General features: G+C 41.2%; 1 long non-coding RNA gene across 2 annotated transcripts; it reads right to left on the bottom strand.

The window, feature by feature from the left end:
- Positions 1-1,009: 1,009 nt before the first annotated feature.
- On the bottom strand, positions 1,010-17,178 carry LOC117305753. 2 transcript variants are annotated; one of them, XR_004520723.1, is made up of 9 exons: positions 17,090-17,178; positions 14,264-14,350; positions 12,493-12,619; positions 9,519-9,655; positions 7,941-8,073; positions 6,348-6,490; positions 4,195-4,344; positions 2,150-2,468; positions 1,010-1,916 (listed from the first exon to the last, which is right to left on the bottom strand). It is a non-coding gene; the product is annotated as an uncharacterized LOC117305753 (long non-coding RNA). The 2 variants fall into 2 exon arrangements; XR_004520722.1 differs by having other exon boundaries at positions 1,010-2,468.
- Positions 17,179-17,721: the final 543 nt, after the last annotated feature.

Here is a 17,721-nt window from a genome sequence, read left to right as displayed (position 1 = left end):
TATTTTCTTGGCCTAGCGGCAGCTATTTTCTTGGCCTAGCGGCAGCTATTTTCTTGGCCTAGCGGCAGCTATTTTCTTGGCCTAGCGGCAGCTATTTTCTTGGCCTAGCGGCAGCTATTTTCTTGGCCTAGCGGCAGCTATTTTCTTGGCCTAGCGGCAGCTATTTTCTTGGCCTAGCGGCAGCTATTTTCTTGGCCTAGCGGCAGCTATTTTCTTGGCCTAGCGGCAGCTATTTTCTTGGCCTAGCGGCAGCTATTTTCTTGGCCTAGCGGCAGCTATTTTCTTGGCCTAGCGGCAGCTATTTTCTTGGCCTAGCGGCAGCTATTTTCTTGGCCTAGCGGCAGCTATTTTCTTGGCCTAGCGGCAGCTATTTTCTTGGCCTAGCGGCAGCTATTTTCTTGGCCTAGCGGCAGCTATTTTCTTGGCCTAGCGGCAGCTATTTTCTTGGCCTAGCGGCAGCTATTTTCTTGGCCTAGCGGCAGCTATTTTCTTGGCCTAGCGGCAGCTATTTTCTTGGCCTAGCGGCAGCTATTTTCTTGGCCTAGCGGCAGCTATTTTCTTGGCCTAGCGGCAGCTATTTTCTTGGCCTAGCGGCAGCTATTTTCTTGGCCTAGCGGCAGCTATTTTCTTGGCCTAGCGGCAGCTATTTCTTGGCCTAGCGGCAGCTATTTTCTTGGCCTAGCGGCAGCTATTTTCTTGGCCTAGCGGCAGCTATTTTCTTGGCCTAGCGGCAGCTATTTTCTTGGCCTAGCGGCAGCTATTTTCTTGGCCTAGCGGCAGCTATTTTCTTGTATTTTAGGCTGTTTTTGGGAAACATCATAGGTATCTCTTGACCTTTGACCCCTGACATTTGATCTTTGACCCCTGACCCTTCACCCCTGAACTTTGACCTTTGACCCCTCTAAAAAAAAAAGGTTATCTCACGTTTATACAGTCTCTATAGGGTTTTATTCTATTTAAATTATAGACTCAAATAAAGGACTCTTTAATACAAGTTGTTTCTGTTTTATTTATTTCTTTATTTCTTACTCTCAAATACAACACAATAAAATGCACTTTACTACAACTGTTAAAATTTAAGTTTAAATTTAAAAATTAACTGCAACATTAATGTAAAATTAGAGAGAAGTTGTTAGGCGTATGCAGGGAAGTTGTTGTTAGACGTATGGAGAGAAGTTGTTAGACGTATGAAGGGAAGTTGTAGTTAGATGTATGGAGAGAAGTTGTTAGACGTATGAAGGGAAGTTGCATTTAGACATATTGAGAGAAGTTGTTAGACGTATGCAGGGAAGTTGTAGTTAGACGTATGGAGAGAAGTTGTTAGACGTATGGAGGGAAGTTCTTAGACGTATTGAGAGAAGTTGTTAGACGTATGGAGAAAAGTTGTAGTTAGACGTATGGAGAGAAGTTGTTAGACGTAAGGAGAGAAGTTGTTAGACGTATGGAGAGTAGTTGTAGTAAGACGTTTAAAGAGAAGTTGTTAGACGTAAGAAGGGAAGTTGTACTTAGACGTGGAGAGAGAAGTGGTAGTAGACGTATGAAGAAAAGTGAATTAGACGTATAGAGAGAAGTTGTTTAGAAGTATGGAGAGAAGTTTTAAGACTTATTGAGGGAAGTTGTTAGATGTATGGAGGGAAGTTGTTAGAAGTATGAACGGAAGTTGTAGTTAGACGTTTAGAGAGAAGTGGTAGTAGACGTTTGAAGAAAAAGTGAATTAGACGTATGGAGAGAATTTGTTAGACGCATGTAGAGAAGTTGTTAGACGTATGGAGAAAAGTGAATTAGACGTATAGAGGGAAGTTGTTAGATGTATGCAGGGAAGTTGTTAGAGGTATGGAGAGAAAGCTGTTAGACATGTGGAGAGAAGTTAGGTTAGACGTATGGTGGGAAGTGCTAGTTAGATGTATAGTAGAGACCTGGTAGTAGACGTACGAAGAGAAGTGAATGAGACGTATGGACAGAAGTGGTAGTTAGACGTAAGGTGAGAGAAGTGGTATAGTTAGACGTATGGAGCGAAGTGATTTAGACGTATGGAGAGAAGTTATGAGATTTGAAGGCAAGATGAAGATTACCATGCGGAGGGAAGTTGTAGTTTGAAGTTAAGAATTTACGTATGGTGGGAAGTGCTAGTTAGATGTATAGTATAGACCTGGTAGTAGACGTACGAAGAGAAGTGAATGAGACGTATGGACAGAAGTGGTAGTTAGACGTAAGGCGAGAGAAGTGGTATAGTTAGACGTATGGAGCGAAGTGATTTAGACGTATGGAGAGAAGTTATGAGATTTGAAGGCAAGATGAAGATTACCATGCGGAGGGAAGTTGTAGTTTGAAGTTAAGAATTTGTCCATAATAAAGTGAAAGCAGTCTTTAAATAAGCACAATCTGTTCAAGATGACTGCCTTGATCCTTGGTCTTCTCATTCTCTAACGTCAGCTCCATGATGGCTGATGAAGATTGTACCCAAGGTCCTGCAAAGACAAAAGATAAAGATATATGCACGGTTAAAAAAAGTTAGACGTATGGAGAGAAGGTGTTAGACGTATGGAGAGAAGTTGTTAGACATAAGGAGAGAAGTTGTTAGACGTATGGATAGAAGGTGTTAGACGTATGGAGAGAGAAGTGCTAGTTAAATGTATAGTGAGAGTGTAGTCAGACGTTATGAGAGAAGTTGTTAGATATATGGAGAGAAGTTGTTAGATGTATGGAGAGAAGTGAAGGCTTGACATAAATTTGTAGGGAAGTTGAAGATTACCATAAGGAAGGAAGTAGTTGTTTGACTGAGAGAAGTTGTTAGACGTATGGGGAAAAGTGGTAGTTGGACGTGTTGAGAGAAGTTGTTAGACGTATTGGAGAGAAGTGGTAGTTGGACGTGTTGAGAGAAGTTGTTAGACGTATGGAGAGAAGTGGTAGTTGGACGTGTTGAGAGAAGTTGTTAGACGTATGGAGAGAAGTGGTAGTTAGATGTGTGGAGAGAAGTTGTAAATCGTAGTGGGAAAAGTGGCAGTTGGACGTGTTGAGAGAAGTTGTTAGACGTATTGGAGAGATGTGGTAGTTGGACGTGTTGAGAGAAGTTGTTAGGCGTATGGAGAGAAGTGGTAGTTAGATGTGTGGAGAGAAGTTGTAAATCGTAGTGGGAAAAGTGGCAGTTGGACGTGTTGAGAGAAGTTGTTAGACGTATTGGAGAGATGTGGTAGTTGGACGTGTTGAGAGAAGTTGTTAGGCGTATGGGGAGAAGTGGTAGTTGGACGTGTTGAGAGAAGTTGTTAGACGTATGGGGAAAAGTGGTAGTTGGAAGTGTTGAGAGAAGTTGTTAGACGTATTGGAGAGAAGTGGTAGTTGGACGTGTTAAGAGAAGTTGTTAGACGTATGGAGAGAAGTGGTTATTGGACGTGTTGAGAGAAGTTGTCAGACGTATAGAGAGAAGTGGTAGTTGGACGTGTTGAGAGAAGTTGTTAGACGTATGGAGAGAAGTGGTAGTTAGATGTGTGGAGAGAAGTTGTAAGGCGTATGGGGAAAAGTGGCAGTTGGACGTGTTGAGAGAAGTTGTTAGACGTATTGGAGAGAAGTGGTAGTTGGACGTGTTGAGAGAAGTTGTTAGGCGTATGGGGAGAAGTGGTAGTTGGACGTGTTGAGAGAAGTTGTTAGACGTATGGGGAAAAGTGGTAGTTGGACGTGTTGAGAGAAGTTGTTAGACGTATTGGAGAGAAGTGGTAGTTGGACGTGTTGAGAGAAGTTGTTAGACGTATGGAGAGAAGTGGTAGTTGGACGTGTTGAGAGAAGTTGTTAGACGTATGGATAGAAGTGGTAGTTAGATGTGTGGAGAGAAGTTGTAAGAGGTGTGGAGAGAACTGGTAGTTGGACGCGTTGAGAGAAATTGTTAGACATATGGAGAAAAGTGGTAGTTAGATGTGTGGAGAGAAGTTGTAAGAGGTGTGGAGAGAAGTGGTAGTTGGACGCGTTGAGAGAAGTTTTTAGACGTATGGAGAAAAGTGGTAGTTAGATGTGTGGAGAGAAGTTGTAAGAGGTGTGGAGAGAACTGGTAGTTGGACGCGTTGAGAGAAGTTGTAAGACGTATGGAGAAAAGTGGTAGTTAGAAGTGTGGAGAGAAGTTGTAAGAGGTGTGGAGAGAAGTGATTTAGACATATGGAGAGAAGTGAAGGCTTGACATAAATTTGTAGGGAAGTTGAAGATTACCATAAGGAAGGAAGTAGTAGTTTGACTGAAGAATTTGTCCATGATAAAGTGAAAGCAGAAGAATCTGTTCAAGATGACTGCCTTGATCCTTGGTCTTCACATTCTCTAACGTCAGCTCCATGATGGCTGAAGAAGGTTGTACCCAAGGTCCTGTAAAGACAAAAGAAAAAGATGTATGCACGGTTACAAAAAAATCTACTTCGAATCCAAGACTGAATAGTATGTTCACTTGAGTGTATTACTTGAACATGTTGATTTCGAACTCAATCATTTTGATCGAGTGTTCAGTCTAAATGGCATGGTCTAAAAACCAAGATTGATAAGTTTCAGTAAACTGATTTTTGTACACTTTAGTGTTTCAAAAACAACTCCCAGTTTTGTAACAATTTTGTCTTCTACCTTCAAGTTTTGTGAGATGACTGTCATCTTAGTGTAATTGTGAACAAAAACGTAGTGAGTTTTTCGTTAGGCTGCCAACGAGACAAGCCTCTGCCTGCCAACGAGCCCAGCCTCTGCCTGCCAACGAGCCCAGCCTCTGCCTGCCAACAAGCCCAGCCTCTGCCTGCCAACGAGCCAAGCCTCTGCCTACCCACGGACCCAGCCTCTGCCTGCCCTCACGCCAAGCCTCTGCCTGCCCTCGAGCTAAGCCTCTGCTTGCTCGAGAGCCCAGCCTCTGCCTGCCCTGAGAGCCCAGCCTCTGCCTGTCCGAGAGCCCAGCCTCTGCCTGCCCCGAAAGCCCAGCCTCTGCCTGCCTGAGAGCCCAGCCACTGCCTGCTCGAGAGCCCAGCCTCTGCCAGCCCGTGAGCCCAGCCTTTGCTTGCCTGAGAGCCCAGCCTCTACATGGCCCGAGAGCCCAGCCTCTGCCTGCCGGAGAGCCCAGTCTCTGCTTGCCCAAGTGCCAAGCCTCTGCCTACTCACGAGCCCAGCCTCTGCCTGCCAACGAGCCCAGCCTCTGCCTGCCAACGAGCCCAGCCTCTGCCTACCAACGAGCCAAGCCTCTGCCTGCCAACGAGCCCAGCCTCTGCCTGCTAACGAGCCCAGCCTCTGCCTGCCCCCGACCAAGCCTCTGCCTACCCTCGAGCAAAGCTTCTGCTTGCTCGAGAGCCCAGCCTCTGCCTGCCCGAGAGCCCAGCCTCTGCCTGCCCGAGAGCCCAGCCTCTGCCTGCCCGAGAGCCCAGCCTCTGCCTGCCACGAAAGCCCAGCCTCTGCCTGCTCGAGAGCCCAGCCTCTGCCTGCCCGGAAGCCCAGCCTTTGCATGCTCACAAGCCCAGCCTCTGCCTGCCAACGAGCCCAGCCTCTGCCTGCCAACGAGCCCAGCCTCTGCCTGCCAACGAGCCCAGCCTTTGCCTGCCAACGAGCCCAGCCTCTGCCTGCCAACGAGCCAAGCCTCTGCCTACCCACGGACCCAGCCTCTGCCTGCCCTCAAGCCAAGCCTCTGCCTGCCCTCAAGCTAAGCCTCTGCTTGCTCAAGAGACCAGCCTCTGCCTGCCCTGATTGCCCAGCCTCTGCCTGTCCGAAAGCCCAGCCTCTGCCTGCCCCGAGAGCCCAGCCTCTGCCTGCCCGAGAGCCCAGCCTCTGCCTGCCCGAGAGCCCAGCCTTTGCCTGCCCGAGAGCCCAGCTTCTACGTGCCCCGAGAGCCCAGGCTCTGCCTGCCGGAGAGCCCAGTCTCTGCTTGCCCGAGTGCCCAGCCTCTGCCTACTCACGAGCCCAGCCTCTGCCTGCCAACGAGCCCAGCCTCTGCCTGCCAACGAGCCCAGCCTCTGCCTGCAAACAAGCCAAGCCTCTGCCTGCCAATGAGCCCAGCCTCTGCCTGCCCCCGACCAAGCCTCTGCCTACCCTCAAGCAAAGCTTCTGCTTGCTCGAAAGCCCAGCCTCTGCCTGCCCGAGAGCCCAGCCTCTGCCTGCCCAAGAGCCCAGCCTCTGCCTGCCACGAAAGCCCAGCCTCTGCCTGCTCGAGAGCCCAGCCTCTGCCTGCCCGAAAGCCCAGCCTCTGCCTGCTCGAGAGCCTAGCCTCTGCCTGCCCACGAGCCCAAAAAGATACTAAATGCTTTTCTAACTTTAACTTTTAGTAAAATTTTTGATATAATGAATTTTGGGAACAATTTGTTTTCAAATTGGTCATTTCTCTAAATGTTTTTTTTATAAAAACGTACCTTGTGCCAATTTTTCTTGCATAACAGTCCAACTTGGTTGCCCTTACTGCAGAGATTGCCCTTCAGACTGAAAACATGAGCGGCGTCTTCTCAGTTCTGTAACGTCAGCTCCATGATGGCTCAAGAAGATTGTACTCAAGGTCCTGTAAAGACAAAAGATAAAGATGTATGCACGGTTACAAACAAATCTACTTCGAATCCAAGAGTGGATAGTATGTTTACTTGAGTGTATTACTTGACATGTTGATGTAGAACTCAATCATTTTGATCGTCTAAGTGTAAATGTGAACAAAATATTAGTGGGTTTTCGTTAGGCTGCTCACAAGCCCAAAACATTAGCAGACATCACAACAGAAACAAGTTGTACGTTGGATAGGTTAAGTCAGGTTTTGTGAGACTGTCGAGCATTGTTTGAGAAAATGTAAGCAGTACACAACATCAGCTTCAGGGGAGTTGAGACCGCACAAAATTGTCTAAAAAACTTGTCACCTGCAAGTTTGCAAGGGGCTGAAAAAACATGTGCTTTGAGAATCCTTTCGTTGACATCACAACATAGGCTCAGGAGAAAGTTGAATGTTGGTAATAATTAGCAAGTTTTTGCAGAAATAGGAAACTAATTTTGAGAAAACTTAAGCACTGTACAGCTTTAGAGATTTGAGACCATAAAGATTCCAACGGGGTTCAGTTTGAAAGTTAAAAAAAAACATTAGACCTGCAAGATTTTAACGAACTGAACAAAACATGTGCTCTGGGAATTTTTAGCTGACATCCAAACATTGGCTCAGGGATAAATTGTACGTTAGCATTAGGTTGACAAGTTTGCCAGGACTTGTGAAAATTGTTTGGGAACATTTAATCACTGCACATCAACGCTTTGGAGATGGCACATAATCAACTGGGTTTAGTTTTTAAAAAAATCATGAAACTTGCAACTCCAAAATGTATACAGAGACTCAAAAATGTATGCAAAAATTTAGCAGACATCACAACGGAGGCTCATGACTAAATTTTACGTTGGATAATTATAAGGTTGACAAGTTTTGTAGGACTGGAGAAACCAACCATCTTGAGAAAATTTAATCACTGCACAGCATTGCTTTCTTTTCAGAGTTGAGATGGCACAAATTCAAAAGAAAAGAGAGTTTAGTAATGAGAGTTAAAAACATTAAATCTGCAAGTTTATAAGGGACTGAAACAAAAGAGTGTTTGAGAAACTTATACACTGGCAATAGGGTAATAGGTTGGTAAGTTTTGTGGGACAGGAAAACATTATTTGAGAAAATTTATGTACTGCACAACATAAGAAATTGAGATGTCGTAGAATCCACTGGGGTTTAGTTCAAATGGAATTCAACAAGATTTAAATGTCAAGTTTTTAAGGCACTCAAAAACTTATGCCCCAGTAAACTTTAGCAGCCGTAACAATGTTGGCAAGTTTTTAACGACAGCATTACATCTGGTTCGAGCAAATTTAATAATAACAATAATAGTGGCTTCTTATATAGCGCGCAGGTCCGTCAAGGAGTAGTTTAAGAGTTGAAGATCATTGTGCAGTTTTTCAACACTAGGAAGAATTCATATGTTTCAATATACCTTAAAATAGGAAGGAGTGATACAAAGCTGTCCCAACTATGACAATCCAAGTTGAGCTTGATAAAAACATCTTCTCATGAAGAAAGTTTTTGTCCATGATCAGATAGATACTGTTCTTCAACCAGTGAATAACCTGCAAACAAAATAACATACACTGCTGTCATAAACATTTCATCAAATGCAATCATGCTCAGGGGCAATTCCAAGCAAACACAGACATGAAACCAAGAAATGGAATTTGTGTCACCATGTTTTTCCACTCTAACATATGAAATCAATTTATTTAAGTTGTTGACAAGGTATAAACCAAAATTACCAAATAATAACTCAGTTTGGGCTCCATGTATATACATGTAGGTGCGGCAATTTGACCTGAAAAACTGAATGCGACTGGGGATGACTGAAATGCGACTGACTGTAAAAGTTCATGCTGCTATCCATTTATCCTGTTGGATACTCATGTATAATAATAATAAGGGTTACGTGTTACAGGTAGAGGAAACTTGTGAATTGTGATATGTGTATTTTTGACCAAGTCCTTCTTGTGTAATGCAACTGACTATTTTAACAACGTTATAACATCCAGAGCACAGAGCCCACGACATTTATAATATCATCACTTCAAAGCCTTGGGTGTCAAGTACAAATCAGTCTATAAACTTAGTGGAAATAATGTCTCACATAGAACTACTAGCACCAAGATCAAGAAATGACACAGAAAAGTGTAATGCGACTGACCATGGAATTGCCCTTAGGAAAAATTTCAACTGCTCGTCAACTATTTGAGAGTTTAAACATTATATAGAGCCAGAAACCTTCAGTGTCTAGACAACAGAGCCTCAAGGAAAACCAAAACAGCACAGCATTTTAGAGATTGCACAACATCAACACTCGAGAGTTGAGATGGCACAGGATGGCTTAGTTTGAGAGTTCAAAAAACAATAGAGAGTAGCAGTGAGACGGCACAGATTCTAACAGGGTTTAGTTTTAGAGTTAAAAAAACATTAGACTTGTAAGTTTTTTTAAGGCAATTAAAGTTTTGGGAAAATTTAATCACTGCACTTCATTCCTTTCGCGCGTTGAGACTGCACATAAGCTACTAGGGGTTAAGCTTGAGATTAAAAAAACACTGTGGACTTGCAAAATATTAAGGGACTCAAAAATATGTGCTTTTGGAAACTGTTGCAGATATCACAACAATTGGCTGAGTAAAAAAATGTATGAATTTTATTATTAGGTGAACATGTTTTGGGAAAATTCAAGCACAGAACAACATTAAGATTTGGGCAGCACAGTTTGTGGGTGTAAAAAACATTTTGACCTGCATTTTTTTTAGGTACTGAAAAACCTATGCATTAAGCCCCAACCCCATTAAGGGTCCCTCTACATACCCTGCCAAATACATCAGAATGCAACACAGTTGAACTGAGAACCATGCCAAAGGCAACAAATGTAACAAGGGATTCTGTTGCATTGTGCAGGCATGTTACATGTACATGTTGACTGAACAAGGGTGTACATGCCCTGATAGATTGCACAGGGTTCAACACTAAAAAGAATTCACATGTTTCAACATACCTTAGAAGAGGAAGGAGTGATGCAAAGCTGTCCCAAACATGACAGTCCAACATGTCTAAGTTGAGCTTGATAAAAACATCTTCTCATGAAGGACGCTTTTGTCCATGGTAGATTCTGCTCTTCAACCAGCAAATAGCCTACAAACAAAATAATAACCATTGTCATAATCATTTCATCAAATGTCATCATACCTGGGGGAAATTTAAGAAACAAAACAACATTGGCTCTGTAACTATTTGAGCGGTCAAATATCGTTAGGGCCCAAAACATTCAGTGTCTAGACAACATGAGCCTCAAGGAAAACCAAAATAGCACAGCATTTTAGAGACTGCACAACATCAACATTCGAGAGTTGAGACAGCACAGAATCCACTGTGGTCTAGTTTGAGAGTAAAAAAAGCACACCAGACTTGCAATTTTTTAAGGACTATACAAACGTGCAATAATTGTGCATTGGACATCAACACATTGGTCCATTAATAAATTGTACATGGAAATATCATAAGGTTGGCAGGACTAGGAAAAGTTAAGCACTGCACAGCACTGGGTTTCAGTTTGAGAGTTAGAAAAAAACATGACATTTGCAAATTTTTAAGGGAATCAAAAACATGTGCTTGGAAAAACTTTAGCAGACATCACCACATACTGTACAATGAAGGCCCAGGAATAAATTGTACAGTATGTTGGTAAAAGGTTGGCAAGTTTTGTGTGATCGGAAAACGTATTATTAAAAAATTACGTACTGCACAGTTTCGCTATAAAGCGTTAATAAGGAACAGAATCCAATGGGGTTAAGTTTGAGAGTTCAAAAGTATAAGACCAGCAAGTTCTTAAAGACAGTGTACACTATTGGTAATTGTCAAAGACCAGTCTTCTCACTCGGTGTTATCTCAACATATGCATAAATAACATAAAATGAGCTCGATCGGTCGTCGGAGTTGCGTGATAACTATGAAAGAAAAAACCCTTGTCACACGAAGTTGTGTGCTTTCAGATCCACTTGATTTCGAGACCTCAAGTTCTAAACTTGAGGTCTCGAAATCAAATTCGTGGAAATTTACTTCTTTCTCCAAAACCACTCCACTTCAGAGGGAGGCGTTTCTCACAATGTTTTATACTATCGACCTTTCCCCATTATTCGTTACCAAGTAAGGTTTTATGCCAATAACTATTTTGAGTAATTACCAAAAGTGTCACTGCCTTTAAAGACACAGGACACTATTGGTAATTGTCAAAGACCAGTCTGGTGTATCTCAACATTATGCATCAAATAACAACAAAATGTGAAAACTTAATAATAATAATAATAATAGTAATAATGATAATAATGACGTCTTCTATAGCGCCGGTATCCACAAAAAGGTGCTCATGGCGCTTGCTCCAATAAAAATATTCCCCCTTGGTTGTTCTTCAGCAGTGCAAAAAACAAGAACAATTACAAATTCCAATGTCTAGTGAATGTTACTGAAGTGTTTTTGAAAAAGATGGGTCTTCAGGGTTGATTTAAAAGTGTCTATTGTCTGGATGGCTCAAGCGGTCGTCAAAGTTGCGAGATAATAATGAAAGAACAAACACCCCTGTCACACAAAGTTGTGTGCTTTCATACTGTATGCTTGATTTTGAGACCTCAAATTCTAAATCTGAGGTCTTGAAATCAAATTCGTAGAAAAGTACTTTTTTCTCTAAAACTATACTTCTTCAGAGGGAGCCGTTTCTCACAATGTTTTATACTACAAATTACTTGTTACCAAGAAAGATTTTATGCTAATAATTATTTTGATTAACTACCAATAGTGTCCACTGCCTTTAAGAGACTGAACAAAACATGTTCTTTGATGTCACAACATTGGCTCAGGACTAAACTGTACGTTGAAGTATCATTATAGTGGCAAGTTTTGCGGGACTGGTGAAAACAAATTTGGGAACATTTATAACTGCACAGCAACACCTTCGAGATGGCACAGAATCAACTGGGTTTATTTTTTGAGTTAAAAAATCAAAATCAACATGCAACTCAAAAATATATGCAGAGACTCAAAAACATATGCTTTTGCAAACTTAAGCAGAGGCTCAAGACAAAATTTAATGTTGGAATATTATTACATTGAGATAATTTAAGCACTGCACAGCAACGCTTTTGAGAGTTGAGACGGCACAAATTCAAAACAAAAGGGGTTAAAGGCAGTGGACACTATTGGTAATTGCTCAAAATAATTATCATCATAAAACCTTACTTGATTACGAGTACTGGGGAGAGGTTGATGGTGTAAAACATTGTGAGAAACAGCTCACTTTGAAGTGACGTACGTAGTTTTCGAGAAAGAAGTAATTTTCCACGAATTTGATTTCGAGACCTCAAGTTTAGAACTTGAGGTCGCGAAATCAAGCATCAGAAAGCACACAACTTCGTGACACAAGGGTTTTTTTTCTTTCATTATTTTCTCGCAAATTCCACGACCGATTGAGCTCAAATTTTCACAGGTTTGTTATTTTATGCATTTGTTGAGATACACCAAGTGAGAAGACTAGTCTTTGACAATTACCAATAGTGTCCACTGTCTTAAAGTACATGTATGAGAGTTAAAACATTAGATCTGCAAGTTTAGAAGGGACTGAAAAAAGGTGTGTGAGAAGCTTATATGTTAGCAATAGGGTGATAGGTTGGCAAGTTTTGTGGGACTGGAAACGTGTTTTGATAAATTTATGCACTGCACAACATGAGAGAACGGAGATGTCACAGAATCTACTAGGGTTCAGTGCGAATGGAATTCAACAAATTTTAAAAGACAAGTTGCGAGGTACTCAAAAATTGATTCTTTGTAAACTTTTAGCATCCAACACAATGTTTGCATGTTTTCAAGGACTGTATTACACATGGGCAAATTTAACAGACGTCACCATCTGGAGCAGTTTAAGAATTTAAAATTAATGCACAGAGTTTCAACACTAAAAAGAATTTACAGTTTCAAAATACCTTAGAAAAGGAAGGACTGATGCAAAGCTGTCCCAAATATGACAATCCAAGTTGAGCTTGCTTAAAACATCTTCTCATGAAGGAAGCTGTTGTCCATGCTAGCTGCGCTCTTTATCCAGTAAATAACCTACAACCAAACAAAATAACATACACTGTCATTTACATACCAAAACGTCATTATGCTTTGGGGAAATTCATGAAAAAAACACAGCATCATTAACTATTTGAAAAATTATATTTGAGCCAGTGTTCAAGCCATGGTGGGCAGTGCTGGGCAGGCCTGCCCAAGACACACAAATTTTGCCCAGCACAAATTTTAAAATGAGGGTGACTTTGAGGGGTGACTTTGAGAGGGGCGACTTTGAGAGGGTTACTTTGATAGGGGCAGCTTTAAAAGGGTGACTTTGAGAGGGGCAACTCTGAGAGGAGCAGTTTTGAGAAGGTGACTTTGACAGGGCGACTTTGAGAGGGCAACTTTGAGAGGGTGACTTTGACAGGGCGACTTTGAGAGGGTGACTTTGAGAGGGGCAACTCTGAGAAGGGCGACTTTGAGAGGGTGACTTTGAGAGGGGCAACTCTGAGAGGAGCGATTGTGAGAAGGTGACTTTGAGAAGGTGACTTTGAGAGGGTGACTGTGAGAGGGGCAACTTTGAGAGGAGCGATTTTGAGAAGGTGACTTTGACAGGGCGACTTTGAGAGGACAACTTTGAGAGGGTAACTTTGACAGGGCGACTTTGACAGGGCGACTTTGAGAGGGTGACTGTGAGAGGGGCGACTTTGTGAGGGTGACTTTGAGAAGGGCAACTCTGTGAGGGGCGACTTTTGAGAGGGGCGACTTTGAGAGGGGCAACTTTGAGATATAAATTGCTACTATGGGCTGTCAACTTCCCCTGTAGGCAACTAAACACTGTGCAACCTAATGGTTTAAAATGCTCTTATTTCTTCCATTCAGATGTAAATAATACATTTTTTAAATGTGTCCATTTTATTTTTGAGTGTTTGAGCGTAAATTATTTGCCTGTTATACTGGTAGTGACTGCTATCGTTAATGCATCACTTGAAAAAAACATTTATGACAATTCCTCATTCAAAATAAGGGCTACAAAAACTTTCTGGGGGAAAGTTAAACACAGAATTTATTAGCCTGGTTGGCTATTTAACAAGGAGCTTATGAGCAAGGCCTGTCTAATCCCAACAAAGTACAACCTACATGTAAGAACATGTTTGGCATGAAATAGGTAGTGTTTAGTTGACCATCTTGAAACTCATACAATGAATGTGTCCATAATTACTTTCTAAAAGCTTGATCAATACTAAAATCCATAGAAATCAGGGCTCGATATCATGGTTTTGTTTAGCCTCAGTAGGATTTGGCACACTTGAAGCTCAGAATTCTGAATTTTTGCTTGTGCGTGTGCGCTTACTCCACATGACTAGACAATCTTTGCTTACACAGGTAGCGCAGAAATTCAGTGTTTGCACAGTAAGCGGAGAATGATCATTGTAAGCACAGAATTTGGCAGTAAAGTAAGCATACATGTATGGCCACGAAATTCAGCCTAAAGTCAGCCAAGGCATTAATTTTAGAAGATTGAGATGCACTTAGATTTTGTGATGCCTTTCTGACATCCATTAAATAAATATGTTCAATACATTTGGATGGCTGAACAAAGCCAGCATTCACAGAGACAATTTTTTGTTACAACTCCAGGTACATGTGTCACTTAACTAGCTGAGTGTTATCAAATAATACAATTGTGTTTACACTTACCATTGCTGGGAGCACCCTTCATGGTCCAAGTCAGCAATCCCTTGTACATGTGGTGATATTCTCTACAGTGCTAGCTCAACAGTAAACCTTTAAATACATCCAAATGAAATAATTTACTGTTAAAATTGTGTGAGCCTTTAGATGATGTGACCTATGTTTACATTCAAACCGCCCTCTGTTGACAAAACACTGTATACATCATGTTTCGGCGGGCAAAAAGATGTGTAGTCATGGTAAGATTGCATACACTTTCTATTTGGCTGCCAAAACACAAAGGTTTTGCCCGGCGGTATTCGTGCGAATCATTTTACGGTTTTCGAGTGACGTCAGAGGTCAAAATCGTCTATATGGCAACCAAATAATCACAAGCTTCCAACTCCCCAGACTTATCTACATTATAATGCAATGCCTCGTGTCAGAATGCTTGATTCTTATCTGTTTACAAATTTCACGTCAAACTTGCCACACACAAGACTTCCGATACATATTTTAACACTAAAAATGGACATTCTACAACATCTAATTTATTGAGCAAGCCAAATACTAAGAATCCTACACCCTAAATTTGAAAATAGCGAAACCATGCACCTAGATTATGACTGTTGCTACATGATTAACTAATTATCCAGAATTCTTTTATTGCAGTAATCACGCATGCTACAAAAGTGTAGCCTTTACTTGGGCCAGCACTGTAACATGTCTTTATACATGCCCTGGAACGTAGCCAATAATTAATTGCGTTTACAAAACTACTGGTTTAAAAAATGCTGTAATACCCTGCAAAATATTATCTTTAAACACTTAAGTTAGCGTAACTTGGACAGTGTTCATGCCATTTTCGCACATGGGAACTGGTGCACAAATCGCTTTGTGCTGTTCAAATTGTGAAGTTTGATTGGTCGAGAACCAATCACGTGCCGTGCAACAAATACGCATGTATCATGGCTAAAGATGCGCACTACGCGTAATGCACAGCGCGACGGGTAACATGAGAAGTGATGTACCCCGGTGTTCACCTTGATCGTTCTAACCGTTGGTCGATTTCCAGTGCTGTACGAAACACACGCAGTCAGGAACTGTTTCTTGTTCGTCAGCTTATTAAACAATGAATACTCCATCGTAATGTTTGAAGATAACAACAGAACTTCGAGAAGAGGAATATTAATGTTACCAAGGTATAACAAAACAATTGTTGCATGCTGTGACTGGGATCCATAGGTTTTGTACACCCTCGGGGGAAAATGGCACCCTCCGCTTATTCCACCCCTCGGGTTTACAAAACGCCATGGAGTCTGTCACAGCGTGCAACAATTGTATTATGGTACATTAGGTCAGCCTGGCTGATTTGTTGAGCGCAGTCTCCTACAAATGTACTACACACACACACACGATGGAAGTACACACACCACCTGGGACATCCAGAATGGCGGTACACGACGGGGAACTGTTGTTTATTTGAGTTAAAATAAATGTTGTGGTAAACTCTATACATTTTTAGTGAAATCAGTTCTATTTGTGTTATCGAGTATTTATGATCCTTACAGGTAAACTGTGGAATAAACTGAAGGTAGTGTGCAAATAGATTTGACTAGTTCATGAGCGGTTAAAATAAATTTACTCACTATTGGGGAAAGTTGAAGATGACCAATAATTGTGCAAATGGATTTGACAACTAGGAAGTTCAGATTAACCAACAAAAGTGTGACAAAGTTGACCAACTATTGGGGAAAGTTGAAAATGACTAATTATTGTGCAAATGGATTTGACCAACTAGGAAGTTCAGATTAACCAACAAAGTGTGACAAAGTTGACCAACTATTGGGGAAAGTTGAAAATGACTAATTATTGTGCAAATGGATTCGACCAACTAGGAAGTTCAGATTAACCAACAAAGTGTGACAAAGTTTACCAACTATTGGGTAAAGTTGAAATCTACTAATTATTGTGCAAATATGGATTTGACAACTAGGAAGTTCAGATTAACCAACAAAAGTGTGACAAAGTTGACCAACTATCGGGGAAAGTTGAAAATGACTAATTATTGTGCAAATGGATTTGACCAACTAGGAAGTTCAGATTAACCAACAAAGTGTGACAAAGTTGACCAACTATTGGGGAAAGTTGAAAATGACTAATTATTGTGCAAATGGATTTGACCAACTAGGAAGTTCAGATTAACCAACAAAGTGTGACAAAGTTTACCAACTATTGGGTAAAGTTGAAATCTACTAATTATTGTGCAAATGGATTCGACCAACTAGGAAGTTCAGATTAACCAACAAAGTGTGACAAAGTTTACCAACTATTGGGGAAAGTTGAAAATTACTAATTATTGTGCAAATGGATTCGACCAACTAGGAAGTTCAGATTAACCAACAAAGTGTGACAAAAATGAGCAACTAGGCCTATGGGGAAAGTTGACCAACTATTGGGGAAAATGACCAATTATTGTGCAAATGGTTTTGACCATGCTAGGAAGTTAAGATTAACCAACCATTCCTCCATGAACCAACAAATGTGACAATCTTAACTACTGGGAGTTATTATTTTAACAACAATGAGGTCAATAAGTATGGGTAAAAGCAAAAAACCAAACCAGCAAACAGCATTAACCAATTAATAATAATAGAGCACTACTGCACTATTTTCATTTATTCCAAAATAATTGTCACTCCTCCGGACGTCACTATGTCGTTGTTGTTTGTTGTTGTTTTGAAAGATTTCCGTACCTGCCACCACTTTTTCATTCATTCATTGTTTTACAAATTCACTTACAAATACATTCAATAACAATTCAATTTTCAACATAGATAACTACCAACTCACCAGTATCCGTTTTACCGTAATTCTAGCCATGAAGCTGTCCGTCAAAAGTACAAAACGTCTTCGAAGAAGTCGATTGAAACGGGAGGTTGTCGTCGTCCATTTTTCTTTTAATAAAATGGCGACCAACTGGTGCCCGACGCCCAGGCTCAACTGTTGTACTGTCTTCCTTAGCGCGAAGTCAGGGCGTCGCGCTGAAGATGGCAAACCAATTAAACTAATTATTTAATAAAAACAAAAGCTGTTTTATTTATTTCAAGAGCTGGAGGGTTACTTTTGAAGGTCTTTGCACAATCGGTGGTTCTAGTTCATTGTTGTCAATAATATAATAGTGTTTATTAAAAAGAGAGGTGATGAGGCCAGAGGGCGCTTTTGAAAATGTTAGTTACCAATTGGCCCACATTGTTCTGATTCTGATCAAAATAAAAAAAGTAAAAAACACATTTTTTTCCAGTTGACCAGATCGGTTACCTAATGGTTCATATGGTTCAAATGGTGTTCTATAAAGGACACCTACACGGCGACTTTGTTTTCCACGTGGCGCTTTTTTCTTGTCGGGCGAAGTTAAAAAAAAAAGGAGCGTTTGAAATACTGTCAAACTTGATATATTATTGCAAAAGAGAGGTGTAAGGTTA

This window comes from Asterias rubens, unplaced genomic scaffold, assembly GCF_902459465.1.
Source record: "Asterias rubens unplaced genomic scaffold, eAstRub1.3, whole genome shotgun sequence".
In the NCBI taxonomy this organism is placed as follows: Eukaryota; Metazoa; Echinodermata; class Asteroidea; order Forcipulatida; family Asteriidae; genus Asterias; species Asterias rubens.
This window is presented reverse-complemented; position numbering and strand designations above follow the sequence as displayed.